Source organism: Calliphora vicina, chromosome 1 (genome assembly GCF_958450345.1).
Source record: "Calliphora vicina chromosome 1, idCalVici1.1, whole genome shotgun sequence".
Classification (NCBI taxonomy): Eukaryota; Metazoa; Arthropoda; class Insecta; order Diptera; family Calliphoridae; genus Calliphora; species Calliphora vicina.
In genome coordinates, this window is record NC_088780.1 from 112826025 (window position 1) to 112842708 (window position 16684).

The 16684-nt window shown below is 30.5% G+C and overlaps 1 non-coding gene across 1 annotated transcript; it reads left to right on the forward strand.

Annotated features, from left to right (window-relative positions):
* The first annotated feature begins 686 nt into the window (after positions 1-686).
* Positions 687-768, forward strand: TRNAL-AAG (transfer RNA leucine (anticodon AAG)). The gene has a single exon. It is a non-coding gene; the product is annotated as a tRNA-Leu (tRNA).
* The last annotated feature ends 15916 nt before the right edge of the window (positions 769-16684 follow it).

The window sequence follows — 16684 nt, forward strand, 5'->3', positions numbered from 1 at the left end:
AATTGCCTAAATTTCAACAATTGACTGCACAATTTAAACATTATGGCCAACACAGACATAAACAAATACTCACGAACAGCATCTTTGGTTAAATGATGAGAAAATTGCCAAAAAAAAGTTTATTGTTAACAGGAGAATATCAAGTAACGAAAAAGTTCGAATGCACACAGACATTAAGGCAGGTGTTTTATACCAAAAACTTTTGGTTGAACTCATTCATAAACCAAAGACCAACATGAAAAACAAAATAAAAAAACGTGTATGCAAATAAAAACACACGTACAAATATTAAACAATATAAACAAAAGCAAAATTTAATGAAAATAATCAGACTAAAATTTGAATATTCACACGCTTCTCAATACTACACTAAAACACAACCAACCAAACAAACACTCAGTGGTTCATTCGTTCACTCACAAAACCTTTCAATTGTCAACAGTGTTTATTTTATGTATAAAATTTTCTCGACTTTTTCTATATTTATACACAGATACATAGTTTGATACATATGTATGTACTTAGATACATATGTATGATACATAGATATAGATATTTTGTTTGAATAAGAAGAATTTAACTTTTCCTTGTGTCGCTTATATTGTATTAATAGAACAAACGAACGAACTACTTACTTATCTGTAGTAATGATTTGTGTTGAGTAGATTATCTGCCCGTTGTATCAGGGTAGCGTGGCCGAGCGGTCTAAGGCGCTGGTTTAAGGCACCAGTCTCCTCGGAGGCGTGGGTTCGAATCCCACCGCTGCCAAGTGCTTTTTTTTAATATTTTGTTATTTTTTATTATTTATTGTTAAATTTATATAATTAAGTATAAATAAAAAGTGTTTTCTTATCTTATGTATGTGATCAATTATTGCTGAAATAAACATGGCTCATGTTCCATTAAATTCCTTTTTGTTTATCAATTGATGACCCTTGATTGCCCTTTAGCAAAATCCGCTAACATTTCGCCTACTTCATACACACGTAACGTTTTTTTTTTTTTTTTGAAGTACATAGTACAAGTGTGGTTTTTTAATGTTTTTGTGGGATTTTTATATTGCGTATTAAATTAATTTTAGTAAAAATGTTGTGGAATATTGTGTTTATAAATAAATAGGTAACATTTTACAAATTATACATATTTGCTTTTAAATAAATTATAACACATAAATTAAATTCAACTTTTTCACAGGGTTTAAATGTATTTGAGAAAACGGACTTCTTGTTTTCGAAATTTTAAGATCAAATGCCAATTTATAATCAGATTAGTTAATCTAAAAATAAATTTAATCTAACGTTAATCCACTGATGTTTTTGGGTTCGAGTTTAAACTTCGTAAGATTTTCATACCTAAACGGTCAGTCCGGTTTGAATGAAATTTCCCATGCGTAAAGAGGAAGTATTGTCCAGTTTAAATTTAGAATGTGGACCTCATGGGAACAACAGGGACGTGGCCAGAAGTCCCAAAAGTAGGACACCTCGATTATGTTAAATTTTTAAAAAGATCCGATTTCTTCGATTTCAAAATCCTGGTAGAGCACTACAAAAAACCTCGTCGTAGCTATTAATTATTTCTTATTGCTTTCCGATTTTATCTATTTTTCCTTTATTGGACTAACAATAAATGTACATACATACATACATATGTATCAAATGAAAAAAGAATTCTTTAAAATAATGTCTGAGTCCATGGCAGAATCAACCAGGTACAATTATTAGAAAGTATGTTCTCAATCATAATTTCCCTAAAATGTCAAACAAAAGAAAATTAAAAAAATATCAAAATGGAATGTCTAAACAAAAAATAAATTAAATTCCAGTTTTGTTGAAAAAAATTAATTTGAAAAGTTTGTGTGAGAAAAAAAATTAATTTTACAAAATAAAAATGTAAAAAATTAAAGTTTAAAGCAACAAATTTCTAAAATCGCGCACAAATCAAATGAGAACATGAAGTGATAACATCCATACTTTGACGTAATATATACAGTGACCGACAAAAGTCTACATACGACCATTATTTTCGTAACTCGCGGACTTCTAAACCATTATAAGTAAAAGTAATGATGCAGGTTTATTTCAAATGCATTTTTAGTAATATAACAATAAAATATCGCTAAATTTATAATTAATTTAAACTGTTATTCACAAAAAATTAAAAAAATATGTTGACAAAAGTCTACATACGATCTGTACACTAAATAAACATTTTCAGCGAATACAAATTTTCATTATATTCAATATTTGAGCCACCACGGGCTGATGTCCAGTTCTGCGGACGTTATATTTTGCCATTCTTCTGGAAGCTTCTCCTTTAACATTGGTGCACAAGTAATAAGATGTTTTCGGATCTTCCGTTGTAGAATTTACCACACGTGCTCAATAACATTTAAGTCCGGGCTTTGAGGTAGTGTGTACAATGGATTTGTACTGATAACGATCCTTATTACCCTCAATAAACAATAACTTTCCCACTCCACCACGCCACCACAATGCTTAACTGTAGCGAGTAAGTTTTTCGGATCCATTGCTCTATTTGTTTTGCGCCATACTTTATCTCTCCCATCACTTCCAAATATGTTATACTTCAACTCATCAGTCAACAAAACTCGCTTCCAGAATTCCATGTCCTTTTCAAAGTGCTTTTGGACGAATTCCAAACGAAGTTTGCGATCCGTTCGCTAATTAACGAGGAGTTCTGCTTTAATTTCCATTACTATTTAAGGATCTTTGAATTGTTCGTGGATGAACAATAACTTCTGATCTTGTTGAGAGTTCTTTGGCCAATTTTGTGGTATTTACTTTTGAGTTTTTGTTGACTTTTAAAATGAAGATTACATCTCTACGATGTAGTTTCTTTGGGCGACCACTTCGCAGCTTGTTTTTAACTCTACCAGTGTTTTCAAAGCTACTGAATATTGTTTGAACTGTAGACTTAATAAATTGCATGTTTATCTGTTAGTATTCAAAGAAAAACTGGACATGCTCTGGTCGTATATAGACTTGTGTCAATGTTTTTTTATTGTTTTTTATGAATAATTTAGCAAGTTTACATTGCAATAAAATTTGTTTTGGTGCATAGCAATAAAAATTGATTTCAAACAAAACTGCATTATTTTTTTATTTACCGGGTTTTCTCTAATAAAGTGGCAAAAATTGTGGCAATTTCACGGAAGTTGTGAAAAGTCTACCAGTACATACGTTTCATCATCCATATTTTTGTTATCTCGATTTTTTCAGCATTAGCTTTGGCTCTGAGCACAAAATAATCAGAGCTTTTTGACGAGCTGCTTTTCTGATAGAAGTGGTCGGTGCTCTTCGAAAGAGTTGTTCGACTTCTTTTGCCTTACCAATATCTGTTAGACCTATTTTGCTTCCTGATCCAGGTTGCCTTTCAATGATCAAGTCTTCCTTATACTGTTTAAAGGCTTTGGAAACAGTGTGACGAAAAACCTTCTGATCTTTTGCTAATTTTTTTGAAAGCCCATACTGGATTTTTTTTGAAAAGTTGTACATTTTTTTTCAGACGACAGACGTTGTCCTGTCCAAATTAAAAAAAAGCTTGTGTTCGATTTGTGAATTTGTGCGAAGCGGTTTGAAAAGGGTAAAAATAGTTAAAAAAAAAAAAAACGTATTATTGAATGATAATTTTTATTCATATAGGACATATTTAAACGCTTGATTAAACGCTTATTGGCCAAGTTATTAGCGAATTTAGATATTTTGAGTTTTTATATAAAGAATCAAATCAAGCTCTTTTTCTTGATTAAACGCTTATTGGCCAAGTTATTTAGATATTTTGAGTTTTTATATAAAAAATCGATCTTTGGTCAGAAATATGAATGATCACAGATCGAGCTTCTTTTCTTGATTCAACGCTTATTGTCCAAGTTATTAGCGAATTTAGATATTTTGAGATTTTATTTAAAAAATCGATATAAAAAATCGATTTTTGGTCAGAAATATGAGTGATCACAGATCAAGCTCCTTTTCTTGATTAAACGCTTATTGTCCAAGTTATTAGCGAATTTAAATATTTTGAGTGATCACAGATCGATCTCCTTTTCTTGATTAAACGCTTATTGGCCAAGTTATTTTTGGTCAGAAATATGAGTGATCACAGATCGAGTTCCTTTTCTTGATTAAACTCTTATTGGTCAAGTTATTAGCGATTTTAGATATTTTGAATCATTATATAAAAAATCGATTTTTGGCCAATTATTAATGAGTTGTGAGTTTTTATATAAAATCGATTTTTGTTCAGAAATATGAGTGATCACAGATCGAGCTGATTAAACGCTTATTGGCCAAGTTATTAGCGATTTGAGATATTGTGAGTTTTTATATAAACTTTAATTCGATTACTATGAACATTTAAACAAAAAAATAGAAAAAAGTGGTCGTAAAATTGGGCGTGGTAAATTTTTCATTCCGTAAAAACCTATGTTGGACTATGACCAATATTTTTTAAAAAAAGTGTCTAAATCGGCCGTTCTCAACTGATGCAATTACCAACGAACGACATTTCATTTTTATTTATAAAGAAGATAGTAGGTATTAGAAAATATTGATTTATCGAACATGTTAAATATTGAAGGGTATCCCATGTATTGTCCATACTTTGTCTAGATAACTAACAAATACAAATAATATAAATTTGTTGCTGTAGCTAGATTTCACTTGAAATTTAATTTTTTTATAAATCTTGACTGGTTGTCTAATTTGTTGTTGTTGCCAATGATAGTTGGTATTGTTGTTATTGTTTGCGTTGTCGTATTTAGCCTAAGTTGCAGCAACAACTGCCACAGAAGTTGTTGCTATTACTAATGCAGCTTCTGCATCAATTAAATTTGGCCATTGAGCTACAACTTTGCTGCTTGCTGCCAAACGCTGATGTTGTTGTTTTGAATTTGCAACAACAAAAAAGTTGTTCGTTCATTCGTACATACTAAAAACACAAAAAGAGTAAAAAAAACAACAAACTATGAAATAAACCTGGTTACGAAACCCTGAAGAAAAAACTTCCGCATTCATTTAAGATCATTTCTGTCGTTTCTTGCAATTGCTGTTGCTCTTGCTGCAACAGCAAGAGTTGCAGTTCATATTATTTCTTTTTTTGTTGTACTGTATTGCAGCCTTTACTGCCTGCTGGTCTTGCTATATGTTTATCTGTCTGACAAACTGACTGCCACATTTATTTTCAATTTCAGCTTTAGTTTGTTTTTCTTATTTTTTTGCAAATAGTTAATGTTAAAACTAAGAAATTCATATTATGTCGCCTGCATATTAGACAAACATCGGTATTTTAAATGAAACTACTTAGTCATGTGATTTGTCAAAAACTGGCCTCAATGGTACAGACAGAGGGAGATATTGTATGGAAGTATTTATAATGTAATGCATTCTACATGTGGAGAAATCGTACTTGTACTACTTAGTATTTCTGCATTAAAATCATAAATTTGACAGTGAAATTTTGGAGTTTTTTCATGTATGAATTTTAAAATATTGTTGTGTAAATTTTAATAGAAATAAACTGCATTAGTATTTTTGTTATATAAAAGTTAGACAAATATGGGATATATTTTTCGGATCTAAACTAAAACTTATAATCAGTCTTACAAATAGTTAGAAATAGCCAGATCTGTAAAATCTGCTGTATCTGCATACTCCTGACTAATACTTAAACATTGCTAGATATTACCAGGGCAAGTTTAAATATGCACAAACAAATTAAAAAATTTTGTTTCCTCCCTATATTAATGTTTAAAATAAAATTTAAAAGTATTATTTTATTTTATAACAAAAAATAATAAAATTCATATTTTTATATTCTTATTATGGATGGAATGTATGGAACTGACGAAAAACATCGTTCATAGTCAAAGGAAAATTATGAGTAAACTTGTATATAAGACCGTCAATGCAAGGGAAACCTGCGGCTCCCTGATTGAAATTAAAAAAAATCAGGTATGTATGCTTTTTCCAAAATATGAAAATCTCCCGAAAAATCCCGGTATTTTCAAGTATACAAGATATCTAAGAGATTTATGATCGTTAAAATAGTTTTTCGATAATCTTAACAATAAAGCGACGGGTTTTCATCATTTAAATCCCTATAAAAAGCATTAATTAAATTGTAGCAGAAAAATGTTGATGGTAACTTTCATGTATTTGGTGTGACTTAAAAATGCGATATTTTTTTAGCTTTTATTTTGAAACATTTGTGCAATATAAATTTATTCAAAGTATTAGCATTGTCAGCAATGACCTTATTTTTGAGGCCAAGAACGAATCAAGCCTATAACGAATAATCTGTTCCAAAGTGAAGTGTATCCCAGAGAGAGCGTTCTGCATCGATCGAAACAGATAGTAGTCGGACGGGGCACAGGCTGAACTATAAAGCGGGTGAGGCAAAACTTTCCAACCACTTTATTCTAAATACTTTTAACAGGTATTGCAACATGTGGCCGTTGTCATGATGGCTGGTTGGCTGGAATTTCACATACCACCACTTCAGCTGCAGGTAATCGTAAATGATCCATTTTTCATCGCCAGTAATGATTCGGTGCAAATATGATTTTCTTTTACAGCGTTTAAGCATAATTTCGGACATGCCAAATCGTCTTTGAAGGTCTATCGGCTTAAATTCGTATGGTACCCAATTTTCCTGCTGCACGTAAACATTTTGAAATTGCTACTTGAGTAACTCCCAATGATTTTGCAAGCTCTTGTTGAGTTTTAAAACAATTTTCATGGAGTAATGCCTCCAATTCTTGGTATTCAAACATTTTTGAATCCATAGATTATTGAAATTATGTAGAATTAATTGAAATTTATGATTACCGTATTCAGAAAAGTTAACACAACCTTCGGTTGTCATTTCCGATTTCAACGAAACAGTCAATGTGGCGCTTAGACCAAAATATTCTCGAGACAAACATATTAATATATCATACTTTAAAATCCGACTGAAAATGCCAAAGATATAACGAAAAATTTAAAAAGTGACCCCTTCGTTCGGCAAAAAAAAATCTAATGGATTATCGCCTGATATTTTAATATTTTTTAACGGATTAAATAGCATATCGTTACCTTAATATAGAAAGGCACTAACACCGATAGATAATAGATAATCCCCTAATACACCATTGATTAAATAAAATAAAATGCCACAACATTAAATTAGTTAAAGACCTTTATAAAAATATGTGTTAAAAAAATCGCAACTACACAACTTTAAGTTTTTACTTGTTTCAAATTATATTTTCGTAATTCTCAAAATTAATTCGACTGTCCCACTCTTAGTGCTTCATTAGGGACCCCCTGGGTGCTCAAACATATCTACTTCTCTCTCAACTACGAACTAGACTTGTCTAAAGAAAACGTAAGCTTTTTTATTCAAACTCTTTGTATGAAAGTCAATTTAACATGACGATGTCCTAGAAGTGGGTAAATGGCCATATTTTACTGAAGTACTAGACCAAACAATTTTACTAAATTTAATTGTAGATAAAATAACGTCGATTTTAATTTAGATTAATGCACCATTGACACCGAATGGGGTCATTAAAAGCATGGATTTAGTTGCAGCCCTAACAATTAACAAGTAAGATGTATCGCATCTCATATACCCTTCACCAAAGCTTACTCCAAAAAAAGCTTTGAGCAAAAAATTTTCATTGAAAACAATTTTTGGGTAATCAAAATGAAAAAAAATTTGTGGGGAAACATAATTTTTTTAATAAGCATATTTTGTTGAAAAGTTTGCATCGTTGGAAAGGACTTTGAAATGACTTTCATTTGATATCCATATTGTCACAAAATCGAAGCAGTCGAGCTTTATTACTTATAACTGAGCTAGAGTATCCAAAACCGGGGCCTTGGGAAAGTTGATTTCAACAGAGAGACTTACATACATAGCTATATCGACTCCGCTATCTATTACGATACAGAATATACTTCATGGATTCGCAAATGAAAAATTAATTTCCACAAACGGAATGTCAAAGTTATATATACCCTTACCACTCATGGTTGGGCGTATAAAAATGTAAAAAGAATATTAGAACATAATAGAACATAATAGTACCAATATTGTATGCATTTAAACAAACAAATTTATTAGCTTAAAACTGTGAATCATTTATTTTGTACACACTCAATAGGTTTCGTGCACACAATTTATTTAGAAGTAGAATTTAATTATTAATTAATTATAATTCCAGAAGAACATTTATACATAAGATCTAGTGTCAATAATGAATCAATACTCAACACATTTTAGCTCGATTCTGATTGGAATGCTAAGCGGCTGTTGTAAGTCCATTATCTGAAGCTAAAATGTATAATATATACATTAGGCTGGGTCGATTTTTTTTCATAAAAAATCGTATAGCAGAAACGCATTCTAAAATTGTAAGAAATATTCCCAAAGAAACCATAGGTCTAAAATCAAATCCTATCTTGTGCATTTCGACTTTTATCCAATAAAAAAAAAAACTATTAAAAAAATATATACATACATACTGAAATATCATTGGATAAAAGTCAAAATGCGGAAGATAGCATTTCATTTTAGACCTATGGTTTCTTGAGGAAACTTTCTTAGAATTTTTCGTAGATTGCGTTTCTGCTATACGATTTTTAACTTTTTTATCGTCCATACAATTCGACCCGGCCTAATGTACATACATACATAACTTTCACACCTACTATTTCATATAAATTCCCAAGAAACTCAAATAAAATGTTATTTGAAATTAATGACAGTGAGACCGTTTGTAACCCAATTAAATAGACAATTGAAATACTACATACGAACACATACAGTTGATTGATTAATAGGTCAAAACCCGTTATTAGGACAAAATAAAACAACTACGACGAACGACATTACTAATATAATTTAAATGTTCAATATGTATTAAATAAATATGTATGCAGCAACAAGTATTTATTTAGGTACGTGAATGAGTTTAAGTCTAAAACTTCTTATTAATTTTAATGCAAATTGCATAATTATAGTGACTCTCCCTAATAATAGCAACAACAACAAGTTGAAAACAAATCATACCTTAGCAAAAAACATTGAATGGAAGAAGTCTCCTCTTTAGCCACCACACTAGACCACGTAGTAATATGGACATGTCGAAAACACAACAATTACACCTTTTTTTCTTAATACATGCATACTTTCATACATACATATGAATATTAGGGGGTCCCCATTTGTATGGAGGACTAATATAGTATTATTGATGTTCCCAACTAAATTCAAGCAGATATAATTTCTCAGAATGTTTGGTCTGGCTTCCGTATTTTATGAGTTGGATCAAAGGATAAAATGCAATTTCTTAAAGTTTTTATGATTTTTTATATTTCTCGTAAAGGGTGGGTCAATGAGTCTGCGACTTTTTAAAGTATCCGGCTCTTAACTGCAAGGGGAACACCGCTACTATCAACAGGCATCTGTCAGTTGACTCCTGCCAAAATTTTGACAAGCTGCATCATTTAATTTGTGTTTGACAGCCATTGATAACAGACTACCACGTGATTTGAGGAGAAATTAAAAAAAAAAAAACTAAATTTATTTACGAAATGCTCCCTCTTCCGCCCTATTCTTCGGATTTAGTCCCGATTGAATATTTCTTGTTTCCAACAATGAAATTATCTTACAAAAACTGCCTATTTCGATGACTTCGACCATTTTTTTTTTTTAAAGTTATAAGAAATTGGAGAAACGTTGGACAAAGTGCATAGAGCTCAAAGTAGACTATGTTGAAAAATTAAATGATTTCATTCAAAGAAAGTTCTTTTTAACCCTTTAATCGGCCAATTTTATATTGAGGTAAAAAAATATATCAGGTTATTGTTTGAATAAAAAAAATACGTTGGAATAAAAAAAAAACAAAAGACAAAAGTACACGTTCATATTTATCACAATAAGTAAATTGTTTGTCTCTTTACACATAATTACCGTTATAACGGGAGAAATAAGCAAATAAAACAGCATTACATACATTTATAATACCTCGCCTAAAGGCAGCCTTGCCGGTTAGAGGGTTAAGGTTCTTTCAATGCCGTATCTGAATTTTTGTGATAGTCCAAAAGTTGAATAGATAATTTTCGTAATTGAAACACAAAAAATAACAAAAATGTGTTTTCAATTACGAAAATTATCTATTCAATAATTTTTGTATTTGAAATTCAACTAATAACGAAAATTGTATATTCAATTGTCAAAATAATCAAATTCAAAACTCAAAATTCAATAGAAAATATCAAGAAATTTCGTTTTTGAGCAAATGAATACTTGATTTAATTATGAAATAATTGAAACCAGTTCAATATGTGACAAATATTTGAAATAGTTTTTTCCGTGTAATAAGAATTAAGAAAGTATAGTCGGTCAAGCCCGACCATATGTGTAGGGTATTACACTGAGTATATGAGCAAATCATTTTAAAATTTCAATATTTTTTTTTTTTTTGAGTCATTTTCGGAATTGGGACCATATAAGGCCCAATGGCGATTATGGACTGATCGTCATCAAATGAGGTCGTGTGATTTCTTTCTAAAATGGGAACTATGGCAATTATGGACCGATCGCCATGAAATTATTTAGTATTTAAAACATATTTGTATACAATTTTATATGAATACTAACATTTCCAAGAGTTAAAGTAATTTTCGGAATTGATCCACAAAAATATTTAAGTGTGATTTCCATTTAAATAAAACTTATTGTTAGAGGTATTTTTGTGGATACCTAGGTATATAAATCTGACACTTATGCAAAAAAAAGTCCTATTTCGGGAGAAAATTTTTTGTATGTGAGCTAGGTGATTTCAGCCAGTTTCAATAAGTTTCCTCCTTGGTTCAAAATAAATGTATGTGCCTAATTTTATCGAAATATATTCAACCAGACATACGGACGGACATCGATTAATCGACTCAGAAATGATTCTGAGGCCTTTCAAAGATCTTACACATAATACTAATATATCGTATGTTTCCTATGCAAGAAATCTGAATAAAAAAATCATATAAACCTTTAGAAAATACCTTTTTATCATTTCACCATATATATTTTGAGAAACGGTATCTTTGGTGGCCACCCTAATGTAAATGTATCTGTGTGTGAATGTATGCATTTTATAGCCTCTATAACTCTTTCTTTAAACGTTTTTATATTTTGTAGTTTTTTGCATTGGAAAAAAAATTACAAAAACAAGAAGTACAAATAAGAACAGAAACCAACAAGAACAACAAAAGCAATAATAATAAAACTGTTCTTATGCCAAACTGAACAAACGAGCGAATGAACTGAAAAATCCAAACAAACCATCCAACCAACCAACCCGATGATGATGATGATGATGATGACGATGGCAATACAAATGGCCCTGTTTACCGTTAGGTTTAAGTTTAAAAAACTCGGTCAAGAGTGTCTCATTCCTGCTGTGATTGCATAATATCCCGTTGGTCGGTGTTTGTTTTTACTTGTTCTCTTACTTCTGTTCTGTTGCTGTTATTATTGCTGTTGCAGTTACGTTAAATGATTTTTGTTGTCGTCGTCTTCATTGCTGTTATTTTTGCTGTTCTGGTAGCTGTTTCTGTTTCTATTCTGTTAGTCGCATTTTGTTGGTATTGTTTCCAGTTATATTTGTTGTATTAAACCGCCAGTCCTACAAACATAACGATAATACGGAATATTCAATACAGCAATGTACAATAACAGAATATAGACTGCAAATACTGGCATAACTAGAAGACCGACATAACTAAAAATTTAAGATTTTTTGACATACATACATATGTGTCTGTTAACCCTCTAACCCGCAGGAGTGCCTCAAGGCATGCATTACAAAACACCAATTATCTCAAAAAGTAATTATAATTTTTTTTTTTTAAATTTTAAGATGACTTTTGTTACAGATTGCTAACATTTCCCTCGAAGGTCGAAATGCATTCTGACTTTTAGTTTTTGTTCTGTCAGCTGTTTTGTGAGTGATGTCTTAATTTGAAAATGTGTGTGTGATTTTTTTTAAAATCAAAGTTTTGCAAAGTCACCAGATCTATTCCAAATATTTTTTTTAAAGGTAAGATCTTTCAGTCTATGAATTTGTAAATGTTAAACAATTAACAAAAAGTGTGTTGAGAACGCAAAAACTAAGGGATGTCTCAGGGCACTGTTGCGGGTTGCGGCTAAATTTATCGGATTGTTATATTTCATAGTTTTTTACTTTTTTATTATATTATTTGTTATATAAAAAAATATAGGAATGGCGATAGAGACCGCAGGCGGATAAAATTATCCGCCTTGACTTATGATCAATTTGTACTCCACTAAAAGATCCACAGCCAGGAAGTTCAAAAGTTGGCGAAAAAGCAAAACATCCAGTTAATGACGTCCAGTTATGACAATATCGACCACTTTCCCATCTGGTTAGGCAAAAAAGATGGTACAAACTAGGCAGAAAGTGGCAAACACAGTGTGTTTGCTCAAAATGTGATCTTCATTTATGCTGCTCAAATGCCAAAAATTATGCTTTTTAATATTGTTTTTGACAATACCTACTTTTTTACTTTATTTTTTAACAAAAGGTTCTTTTTCCGATATAAAAATGATTTTGTATCAAACATTCTTAACATTTATTGTGGTGACTTATGGCAGTAAGATGTATGTATCTGTTGATAAGTAAGAAACTTGTTACCATAGAACAGAGGTTCGCAAAAATAAATCCTCTCACCAATACACTTACTCTCACCAACACATTCAATTCTTTATTTTATTCAGTGCACCTACAAACACACAAATACAAAAACTGAAAAAATAAAGAAAAAGTCATACACCAGTGCTCATGCGTATTCCTAGTTGTCTCGTTGAGTGGACAACGACTACTAAAATGTAAGAGCATAAGAATACGTGTGATTTGAATCTGCACAATTGTGCTATGGGCTGCGCATTAGTGCCATAGAATAAAGTTTATTATTTATTCAATAAACGCATAGAACGGAAGGAGAGAGTAAAATATTACTCTCTTTTCACACATACGGGTGATACAAAAACAAAATACATGCAATACATTCTCATGAATTAGGTTTTTACCTATCATGGTGATAATAATAAAAAAAACATTTGGAAAAATCGTACGTTCGCGACCAGGTAATTAAGCCAATTAAACAAAAACCAATTGAGATATTTTATTGTGTAAATACCGAATAGAGACCTAGATTAATACACTTTTAGAATAAATTAAACGCTTTTAAATATTCCGTTCCATTTCGCAGATTTTTACATTTCACTACTGTCAGCCAAAGTTGACTTCTATTTTGCGTACGTTCGTTACCACATCTTTATAACTATAATTATGAAAACTTAAACTCGTTGAAATGCATCTTTTGCACTAACATAGAGCTACCAAAATGCTATCGAATCGCAAAAAATATTCTTTGGTGTATGTAAGTTATTTGGGGGCTTCGGAAAGTTGATTTCAACAGACAGACATGGCTTAATCGACTCCGCTATCTATAAGGATTCAGAATATATATACTTTATAGGGTGGGAAATGAAAAATGTAGAAATTACAAACGGAATGACAAACTTATATATACCCTTCTCACGAAGGGTTTTTCCTCGTTTATTCGAATAATTTTTATGCGAATGACAACCCAAGTCTTCTATAATTGCATTTTGTAGACCACAAAACTTCCGAAAATTTCTGCTTTTTTTTGAGCTAAACAAAAATTAAAAAAGGGTCCATTTTGAAAAAAAAGTCAACAAAGTTTTTGATTTTGCAAAAAAAGTAAAAAATTGTATGTTTTGAGTTACAAAATATTTATTTTGATAGATATCCCACTCGCATCCCACTAAGCGACCAAATAGGTCTTCAAGGAAAATATCTAAGCTTTATTTTAAGAAAAAAAGGCCCATTTTAAAAAAAAAAGTCGAAAAACTTTTTGATTTCGAAAAAAAAATTTATTTTTTTTAAATATTTTTTTGAAAGACTGAAGAAAGAGCTATCTAAGCTATTTGGGACACATTTTGCTAAGATTAATAGGTAATACGATACATGGATAAGGATTTTTTGGATCAATCTCATGAGATCAAGAGAGTATCTAATTCAGTATATAATCTATTTAAAACTGTATTTTTGGAAATATAACATTCTTATTCCAAACGAGCAGTATATAACAAGAAGTTTATATACATACTTGTACGTACATGCTTACATACGGGTATAAAAGATAATTCTGTATGTTGTTTATATATTGGTGTTTCACTTGATGTTCTCCCAGTACTCCCTGAACAGGGGAAGAATCCTAATTAAAATAATTTAATATAATATCGTTGTATCATAAAACATAAAATTCAGAATATGGCGAAAGATAAGATAAAGATTACAAACTAAACATTAATTTCGAATAAAATTTTTGGAATATTGTGTATATTCGAATCTTATGAAACTTTTCCCCGATTTTAAATTGAACCAGGATCATGTTCGGAATGTTTATTTCAACAGACGCAAGGAACAAATCGGGATAGTACAAAAAGAAACAGTAAAGAATAACCATTTTACATTTACGGAAAGCTTTCAACCACTGTCCTAATTTGAAAGAGTTTCTGTAACTGTGCCAAATTTATTTTTTCGATAACAATAATTTTTTATTTAAACGCATAATGACTGAGTTGCTCTAATTTTAGGTTTTCATTTCTACTTAAAATTTTGTATTTTAAGTGGAAAATATTGGTGATCACAAGTTAACGTCATTTTTAAATTTAAACACATGTCCGATTCTAGGTTTTCACTCAAAATATTGATTTTTAATGGAAAATTTGGAATCTCGATCTTTTTTATTTAACGTTATTTCTCTACTTCCTTGACATTCACAAACAAACGTGAAATATAAGAAAATCATGGCCACTCTAACTGAGAGCTTTAGAGAAATTAGATTTTAATTTGGTACGGATTCCATCTGTGTTTTGAATTGTCAAAACTTCATATACAAACAAAATGAACTGCATACCGGCTTATATTTCTGATCTTTAATGGAAAATAGGAGCGATCACAAAGCAGCTTTTCAATTACAATAGATCTACTAATACATACATCTAAGTTGCCCCTTTTTAGAATTGCGTCAAAAAATTATTATTTTCGTTAAGTTATTTTCGGAAGTTATTCACTTTTTCTATTTATATGCATACAGTGCACTCTCGATAATATGAGCGCCCTAATATATGAACACCCCAAAATATGAACACTTTTTACTTCCATTGGCTACTCCAAAATATGAACTTAGTGTGCAAAAGCTTTAAAATATGAACAGTCTGATTTTTAAGGTATTTTATCTATCTACACAGAATTTAAATCTAAATCATCAGTGTAGTGGCTAAATTCTAATTCAACTGCATAATAATTTGGCGATTTCCCTAGCTGTACATGTGAATTAAATGCCATTCGCAAATATGAACATTGTTCGATATAAACAATCTTGCAAAAGTGAACTGGCATGGTTTTAATTAGTTCATATTATCGCGAGTGCACTGTATACATATTTATTTGTGCAAAATATGAATAATTACAAATTAATGTCCTTTTTCTATATAAACGCATATAGACAAAGGTACCTCCGATTTGAGGTTTTCTGTCAAAAAATTTAATTTTAATTGAAAATATGAGTGATAGAACCCAGATCGATTTTTTTACAGAAATATTCATTATCATAAAATAGCGTCCTTTCTTTGGTATCATTCCCAATGAAAGTTGTCGTTGAATGTATGAACCTATAAATTACAATCTTTGCGCATATTTGTAGCAACTGCAAACTTGAAAAAAGAAAAACGGTGTCGCATTTTAAGTTGCTTTCTTTATTTCTATTTTTCATTGTTCTTGTATTTTCGTATATTTTTCCATTTCTTTTATTTTGTTGATATTTTTTTTTGTTCTTCTGTAGCTTATGTAATTTATTTGAAATTCAACATTATTTACGATGCATTTATTTGACATCGATGTCATCAGAAAATAACTACAACAAATATCCATAATCGCCCATAGAAAAAATTAACATACCAAATAAAAGTCCTCAACTACATTGCGGTCACTAGTTTAAAACATTCGTTCGTACTTTGTTCGAGTACATAACAACTTACCGTTATTTCAGAAAAAAAATCTACAGATTTGAAATTGTTTGGTTTATTTACAAGTTGCATAAATTTGCTCAAAGTGTCAATGACTTTAATCAAGTGAAGTGTGTACATTCCAAATACATACATGCAAGCAACTGCATAAATTGTAATAACTTGGTTAATTGATCGGTAACTGGTCTATTTTTTATTTTTTTTTAATAAAGTTTAGTGAAGAAAAATATGCATACTCTATCGATTAATTAACGTTTAATCAGTTTGTTATCGTGATACATATGCATCTATGTACATATGTACTACAAAATTAATTAAATTCTGAAAATAGAAAACAAACTAAAAAGTATGTATTACATATTATGATGGTATTGACAAAACAATGAAAACCTAAAATTAATTAGAATTTTCAGTGCGTAATAGGGCCCATACACAACACCATCATTATTGAGCAATCAAGTGATTGTGCAATTAAGCTTGAAGCACACAATACACCACCATGCTGGTACAAAATTAATTTTTACCAAAAATTATGTGGAAA